This window comes from Bidens hawaiensis, unplaced genomic scaffold (genome assembly GCF_021521415.1).
Source record: "Bidens hawaiensis isolate Kalapana, Puna unplaced genomic scaffold, B.hawaiensis_p1.1 tig00018044_1, whole genome shotgun sequence".
Classification (NCBI taxonomy): Eukaryota; Viridiplantae; Streptophyta; class Magnoliopsida; order Asterales; family Asteraceae; genus Bidens; species Bidens hawaiensis.
Window position 1 is genome coordinate 48,581 of NW_027492726.1, and position 8,483 is coordinate 57,063.

Below are 8,483 nucleotides of genomic sequence, written 5' to 3' on the forward strand. Positions count from 1 at the left end.
CAACAGTAACTATGTCGGCTGCACTATTCCTCCAACTGTAGATTATGCACGTCCTACCTACTGTGGATTATACGCAGGCCATGCTGGTTGGTGAATAAGTTACGGCCCACAGTAACACTATTTCACCAACTGTAGGCTGCGCATGCCCTGCAGTAAGGGTTGGTGAGTAGGCAGCGGCTAATAATAACAAACAGTACTAGAGGGTGCTCATCCTCGTACTGTTGTCGGTGAGCTGTCACCCTGTGATTGGCTCATGGGCTGTTCTGGTCAGATTGTCTGTCCTATCCATACCTTGGTAGGTATAGTACAGATCTTTCAGAATCATACGGACTGGCTCATTTTGGCGGGATTGTTCCCGTCTTGCTCATTCCTTCATGTGACTACTGAAGTATCTATTGTCTTGTGCGTGTAGCCCTGCTGTCTGCGGGCAGCCTTCCCTGATGGCTTGTATCCGCAACTGCGGGAACAGGCGGGGTACTTCACCATTGGGAGGCTTTCCCTGCGTGTACAGCTTGCGTACTGCGCGTAAGGTTCTCTGAGCATGGTGGGTCCTGCGGAAGCAGATGGCCTTTGCGCAGACGTCCCTGTTTAAGGTGAGTCTTGCGGGACCAACTGGGCTCTGCTGGGACCTACCTCTTCAAGTCCCCCCAGTCCAATGTTCTTCTCATGAATGTTTAATAAAGTGAGGTGAACATTTGGACTTTGAGCAAGGGGTTTTGAAAAGGCTTTTTAGTTTTAAGGTTCTCCGTGGGGATTCTTCCCGCGGGTTTCCTAGTGTCACTTGCAAAAATTCCCGATTTTTTTGCTTGATCTTTGGGTATGATGCGGGTAGGTATGTAACCTTCTCGCAAGGCAGGAGCGTTGAGGCTTACTTGTATATAGTCTCCATGAGGTTCTGGTGGTTTTCAACATAGTGATCAATTATGCTAAGACCACCAATTCCATTACGGAGTTTCAAACAATATAATTCTCGACGTTCCCGTTATGCGGGGATGTTATTCCTCTATCCGCAAGCATTGCCTAGAAGATCCTTCTTGGTTTCAATTCTCTGCGGGTGCTAGGTATGTGAAGGGTTTTGCCTTAACACTGTACCCGCACCTGTCTTATAGTTATTTGGTTGCCAAGGTATTCTTGGCTTCAATTCCCTGCGGGTGCTAGGTATGTGAAGGGTTTTGCCTTAACACTGTACCCGCACCTGTCTTATAGTTACTTGGTTGCCAAGGTATTCTTGGCTTCAATTCCCTGCGGGTGCTAGGTATGTGAAGGGTTTTGCCTTAACACTGTACCCGCACCCGGCTTATGGTTACTTGTTTGCCAAGGTAAGGGGTGTTTTCCCGCTTATTTTTGAATCTTTTTTGAATTTTGAATTTCAAAATTCGAAGAGTTTGTAGAAAGATAGGAACAGTCCAAACGTCTGAAACGTCGTGCGACGGTTTCTTCTGACTGTGTCAGGACGTGCAGGAAGTTATGGTGACGTGACATTATATGGTCATTCCAGTCTCTTTTTCAGGCGCGTGGGCGCGATTTTTCGGGCGCGTGGCCGCGAAATTGCTGGCACACGTCCTGTCAACAGCTGTTGCCAGCCTGCTTTATGCCACGTGTCATAGTTTCATTGCACCTTCGATTTCTCTCTCCTCCGCATTAAATTCATCGCATTAATTGCGATTAGTATATAAAGGGGGAGAGGGCTGTTTGTAATCCACACTTTCACCCTTCTCTTCTTCTTCTTTAGCGATTTCCGGCAAATACTCCCCTTTTCAGGCTAGCATTTTCCCGAAATCGCTTTCTTTTTTCTGCACAATGTCTTCTCGTGATCTTGAGTCTTCGGCCGATGACAAGAGTACTGCTGGTGAGTGCCAGTGTGCTTTGCCCGGCGATCAGTACCGGTATGTTGTTAGGAAGTTCATGCTCGATCCTCTCGAGCCTGAGTTTCCTGAACCCCACCAGACCGTGTACGATGCCCCCAGTGGCAAGATCGGGGTATATGCTGCATTCTTTGTTTATGGGAACCTTAGGTTCCCATTGACAAAGTTTGTTTACCGTGTCCTCGAAAGGCACGGTGTTCATCTGACCGAGCTGCACCCAATGGCGATCGCGAAGATTGGCCACTTCGAGTGGGTGTGCCAGATATTGGGTGTTGAGCCCTACGTGGACCGCCTGATGACCTTCTATACTTGGAGGTGCATCCAGGGGTGGTACACCCTGACAACCCGAATCAAGGGTTTGAAGATTTGCGCGACAGAGCGCAGTCTCCGATCGTGGAAGCGGGAGTTCTTCTACATTTCTGCTCGCAGCCGTCCCCATTGCCATGAAGTTTAAAAATGGCCAAGCCATTCCGAGCCACCACGCCACAAACTACCAGGAGGCGGAATGGTTTGCAAAGATATCCCTGGTCCAATCTCCGGTTTTCCGGTTTCCGGAGTCCGGGATGGTGATGTTGGGGATGAGCCGAGTGTGGAAAGAGGCTGACGCGCAAAAGGTTCCAATCGTCCTCGAATACGGTTCGAACTCTATCCCTTACGGTATGCTCCGTTTCTCTTTGCTTATACGAGTTTATCTTCTAACTGTTTATTTTCTTTCAGAGGGGAACAACTTGGAGTCGCTCCTGTACCCGCGGGAAGCTGACGGTCCCGCGCGGATGGGTACTCGTGCTCTAGACGAGAACGAGTTGCCCATCCTGGAACAAATGGCGGATCGGTTTGTGGAGGTCTATCCGCCGGGCCAAGAGATCCTGAGCCACCGGCGGCCAGGTAAGGCGATATTCTATCCTCAACCCCTCAATGCTGTACCCGCTGCTGGAATTCCTTACGTCCTTTCTTCTTCTGAGGAATCCGCAGATGGTCCTCCGCTAGTGCGGAAGAGGAAGGCTGCCGGCGGGAAAGGGAAGGAGAAGGTGGCCTCCACAGCTGATCCGGTGCTTCTATCTGACACCGAGTCAGATAATGAAGAGGTGGCGGGGAACCCCGGTGGTGAGAAGACCACTGCTCCGGAGGCTACGACTGTTACCTCCGGAGAACCGACGACGACGGTGACCGGCATCAAGAGACCGGCCCCATCGGGCTTGTCCCCGCCCCTCCGTACGTTCAGGCTCAAGAAAACCCGTAAGTACAAACATTCTTTTTGTAGATTTCACTTCATAAATTTATTAACACTTATCTTCTTGTGCAGGCGTGGATGTTGACGCATTCCAGGGTGGAGCGCAGGGGAGTACCTCTCCGCCAATGACGGTAGGCTCGGTCAGCCTACCTGAGGCGTCGACCCAGGCACCTTCGCCTGCTTCCGCTGGTCCAGTTGCTCAATCCTTTGAGCCAACTGTTCCAGCCGAGATGACGTCACCGCCGGCGGTGAGTGCAATTTTTACAGCATCGTTCACCGAGCCGGCGGTTACGGTTGCTGCTGACTCTTCGGCGGCGTCCGCGGCGGACACCATGCCTCCGCCATCGACTGCGGCGGAAACCATGCCGCCTCCGCCATCGGCCTCGACGGCTGGACCTTCAGGTACGCGCGGGGCTTCTCGCCGATATTGGTTACCTTCCCATCTGCCTGACCTTTTGAATGGATTTCCCTTAGGTTCACGTGATGGGTTCGGTGGCTATCGGCCTGTGATCGACCCTACAGGTGCGTAGGGTTCTTTTGTCCTTTTATGTAATTTTTATCATCTTTTCCTAACTGCTTTGTTTCTTTTGCAGTGTCGGATTCCAATGAAGTGTATGTTCCAAGATGGAACATACGCCGAGGAACAACCCTTCGCACACCTGTGGAGTGCGTGGACTGGGCTCGCCACGCTGCTCCCCATGGTGCGTTGGGGGAAGCCATGGTTAGCTACCAGGAGGGTAGGCTAACCAACGAGCTTCGGGTTCTCCTGGCCCGGATGCAGCCACGCGTCGAGCTGCTTTGTCGTGAAAACGACAAGTTGAAAGCAGCTCGCGTTAAAGAAGTATCTCAGGCGCGTGCTCTCCGGGAGGAGAACCAAAAACTAACCGCAGCATCTGCGGAGAAGGAGAAGGCCTTCAAGGCCCTCGAGGTTGAGGTTCAAGCGCGACTCGAGGCCCGCTCCAAGGCTGCCCAAGCTGTTAACGAACAGCTTCGGCTAGCTAAGGAGACTGCGAGGAACGCGACCGAGAGGGCCACCAAGGCTGAAGCTGTTGCTGAGCCTCTCCGCCTGGAGAATGAAGAACTTAAAGCTAAGTTAGAGGCTCTTCAACAGGCTCATGATGCCTTGGCCATGGAGGATGCGAAGAAGCTTCAAGAAATCCTGGACCAGAGGGGTGTGCTTGCGCACACCGAGCGAAAGCTTAAGGGCATTGAAGAGGCCGCTGCAAAGGATGTGCTTCTCGCTAATCTTAATAAGAACGAAGCTGAACGCGCCTGCACCCAAGCTCTGGCTGCCAAGGAATGGCTTCTTCGAGAAGCGTTGCCTCAGGTATTTTAGCTTTATGTCGTCACGCTTTCCTTTGTAGGATAGAAGTTCTTATACTTGTACATTTTTTGTAGGTTGTGCATCGGGTCTTTTCAGAGACATCTTACGACGATGCTATGAGCGCAGCCCTCAACGCTTCTCATGAGGATGGGGAACGGACCGGCTTCCTGCTTGGTCTAGGGTTTGCTGAGAAAGGCGTCCCGCCTTCCAACTTCCCTTTGTATAATGCGGATACCGAAACTATTTATGACCAAGCAGTGAACCAGTATGCTGCCTTCCCGCATCCGGTGGTGGAGAAGGTAAATGAAATTGTTGCTGCTGATGATTGGCTTGCTGTCCTTAGAGCTTTCCTTGAACCGTCACCCTCTGCTGATGGTGCGGGTCCAAGTGGGAGTGGTCCTGAAGCATGATCCAAAAGATCCCTTTCCGCCACTAGCGTAGATATTTGCTCTTGTACTTCTTCTGTATGCGGGTATATACCCAGCAATGTTTGTAATATTCAAGTTGATGAAATAAAGAATGTCCTTTTCTTTGTTTATTTTACGCATGTTTACACTTAGTAATTTCTTTAGTACTTAGATAAGTTAACTTTTTGACATGGTAAATTATAAGTTTATTTTTGCTTCCTCTTTCATGATTGTGCGGGTGGAACCGTCACTTGCACTTAGTAGGATGGCTAAACTTACATTTATCATGCGTGGAAGTTTTCCTTATCTTTTCCTTGAAATTTTCTAAGTGTTCAGAATAAGTTAACCTTTGAACGTGGTAGATGATAGGTTGAAGTTTTGCTTCCTTGTTTGTGATTGTGCGGGTAAGACCGTCACTTGCACTTACAAGGATGGCTAAACTTTACTTACATCTGACCTGCGTGTAGGTTTTCCTTAGAACTTTTTAACATTTTTAGCGTTGTGTTTATGCGGGTTTTGCCGCCTTCCACACGCAATTACTTACTTCTTCACGCATTGGTGCGGTGAATACCGACACATGGGAAGTTCATAAGTTTAGGCTATCAATACATTGTGTAAGGAGAATCATTTCCATTAGAAGTGGCTCTAGGCCTTTTCTTTACAAGTTTGGAATTGATCTACATATAACATTTGCGTAATTGAGCTCCATTCCATGTTCTTGGGATAGGAGTGCCATCGAGCCTTTCAAGCCGGTATGCGCCTTTTCCCAGGACTTTTTTGATAATGTATGGCCCTTCCCAGACCGGGGCCAGCTTTCCTGGGCGCTCTTGGTTTGAAGCCTCGTTGTTACGCAGTATGTAGTCTCCTTCATTGAAGCTGCAGAGTTTTACCCGCGTGTTGTAGTACTTTTGCATTTGTCGTTTGTAATTTTCTTCACGCACTGCGGCTAAGTCTCTGCGTTCCTCGGTTAGCATAAGGTCTAACCGTCTTTCCGCATCATTGTCTTCTGGCTGGATCAAGACCCTTGGTGAGGGTAAACCAATTTCGACTGGGATCATGGCTTCAGTGCCATAAGTGAGACTGAACGGGGTTTCCCCCGTACTGGCCTTTTTCAGCGTTCTGTTTGCCCAAAGGACGTGCGGGAGCTCGTCCACCCAGCCGGATCTGTGTTTCAGGAGTCTTTTCTTTATGCCATCGAAGATGCTCTTGTTTGCTCTTTCCACCTCACCGTTACCTTGCGGGTGTGCCACTGAGGTAAAGGTGTGGGTGATTTGAAGTTCTTTCAGCCACTGCTGTAGCTTCTTGTCAGCAAAGTTGGTGCCGTTATCGCTCACCAGATTCTGTGGAAGTCCAAAACGACAGATAATAAATTCCCAAATAAATTTTTTAATATGTTTTGCGGTTGTTTGGGCTAAAGGTTTTGCTTCTATCCACTTGGTGAAGTAATCGATGGCTACCACTAGGAACTGGACATTTCCTGCTGCTGTGGGAAATGGGCCTGTCACATCGATTGCCCACTTCTGAAATGGCCACGAAGAAGTGACTGGAACAAGTTCGTTCTTCGGGCGATGCGTGTTGGGTGCGTAAAGCTGGCAAGACCTGCATTTTCTAGTGTATGCCAGTGCATCCATATGCATCCCCGGCCAAAAGTATCCCGCATTGTTCAGCTTAGCCACAACAGCGCGGGGACCTGCGTGAACTCCACAGATGCCCTCGTGTACTTCCCTTAAGAGGTAGTCAGCATCTTGGTTGTCCACGCATCTTAAAAGTGGGCCAAGAAAGTTACGTCTGTAAAGGTTATCATTGATGAGTTGATAATTTAGTGCTTTACAGCGTAGTTTTCTTGCCTGTGTTTTTGATTCTGGTAGTGTTCCTGCTGCAAGGTAATTTATTATTGGTGTCATCCACGTTTCTGTACCAGTTTGGATGACACAAATTTCCTTGTGCGGGACTGATGGTGCTTCGAGGAGTTCAATGCGGATGTCCTTTCCCAAGTGGGTGAAGGCCAGTGATGCAAGCTTGCTTAACGCATCCGCAGATTTGTTTTCGCTGCGCTTAACGTGTATGACTTTACAATCATTAAAATCACGCATAAGGGTTTTTGCCTGGGCGAGGTACAGGTCCATTATGTCGTTCACAGCCGTGTACGTCCCATTTATTTGGTTGGCCACCAGCATGGAATCCACGTGGGCTTCCAAGTTTTTCACTCCCATTTTACGCGCAATTCTCAATCCGGCCAAGAATGCTTCGTATTCGGCTTCGTTATTCGTACTTGGGAAATCCAACCGAATAGCGTAAGTATATTCTTGGCCCGCTGGGTTGGTTAATTTTAACCCTGCGCCTGAACCCTCGTTGTTGGCTGCTCCATCAGTATAGAGTCGCCAGATATCGTTGATGTCCTGTGCTGGGGAGGGTTGAGCCTCCTCCTGGCACTCTTTCTCCCGCGTAGCGGGGACTTCTGCAATAAAATCGGCCAGGACCTGGCCTTTTATGGCTGGTCTTGGCTTGTACTTAATTGCATATTCTCCCAATTCAATTGCCCATTTGGCTAGACGTCCCGATAATTCGGGTTTGCCTAGAACGTTTGAGAGTTTGAAGTTGGTGAGAATGGTGATTGGGTGGCCCTGGAAATATCGTCTTAACCTGCGTGAAGCGTGTATAAGTGCCAAGACTAATTTTTCGAGGGTAGAGTACCGGGTTTCTACGTCTGTTAGTACACGGCTAACATAATAGATTGGCATCTGGATGCCTTTTCGTTCCGTTAGCAGTACTGCCCCGGTTGCTCTATCTGTTGCGGAAAGGTATAGGATTAACTCCTCTCCCGCTTGTGGTGCTGTAAGTGTTGGGAGTTCGATCAGGCGTGACCGAATCTCCTGAAAAGCTGCTTCCGCTTCTGGTGTCCAGCGGAAGTGCGTTTTCTTCAAGCAGTTTCTTAATGTTGACACGAAAGGAAACGACTTATCTGCATGGTTTGCCAAAAAGCGATTAAGTGCGACTAGTCGTCCATTCAGTGTCTGAGCCTGTTTGATGGTGGTAGGTGATTCCATTTTAACAATGGCTTCGACCTTTTCAGGGTTCGCTCTGAAGCCATCTTTAGTAACAATGACTCCCAAGAACTTCCCTTCTTCCATCCCAAATGAACACTTGCTCGGGTTGAGCTTCATGTTTATCTTTCTGAGCGTGTTGAAGGTTTCTTCAATGTCTTTCAACATCGCTTCTGGCTCGGGGCTTTTGATGACCAAATCATCCATATAGACTTCTAAGTTTCTCCCGATTTGGGCATGAAACTCTTTGTCCATCAGGCGTTGGTACGTGGACCCTGCATTCTTAAGTCCGAAGGGCATCATTTTATAACAAAATGTACCATCGGGCGTCCGAAACGCGGTTTTGTCCTGGTCATCTACGGCCATGTGGATTTGATGGTACCCCTTATACGCATCCAAGAAGCATTTAAGGCGAAATGGTGCCAACGAATCCACCTTAAGATCAATTTCTGGTAACGGATAACAATCTTTGGGGCATGCTTTGTTCAAATCTTTGAAATCTATGCACATGCGCCATTGTTTGTCATTCTTCGGTACCATTACGGGATTTGCAACCCATGTTTGATATCTACTAACACGTATGATGCCTGCGTCAAGGAGTTCCTTGACTTG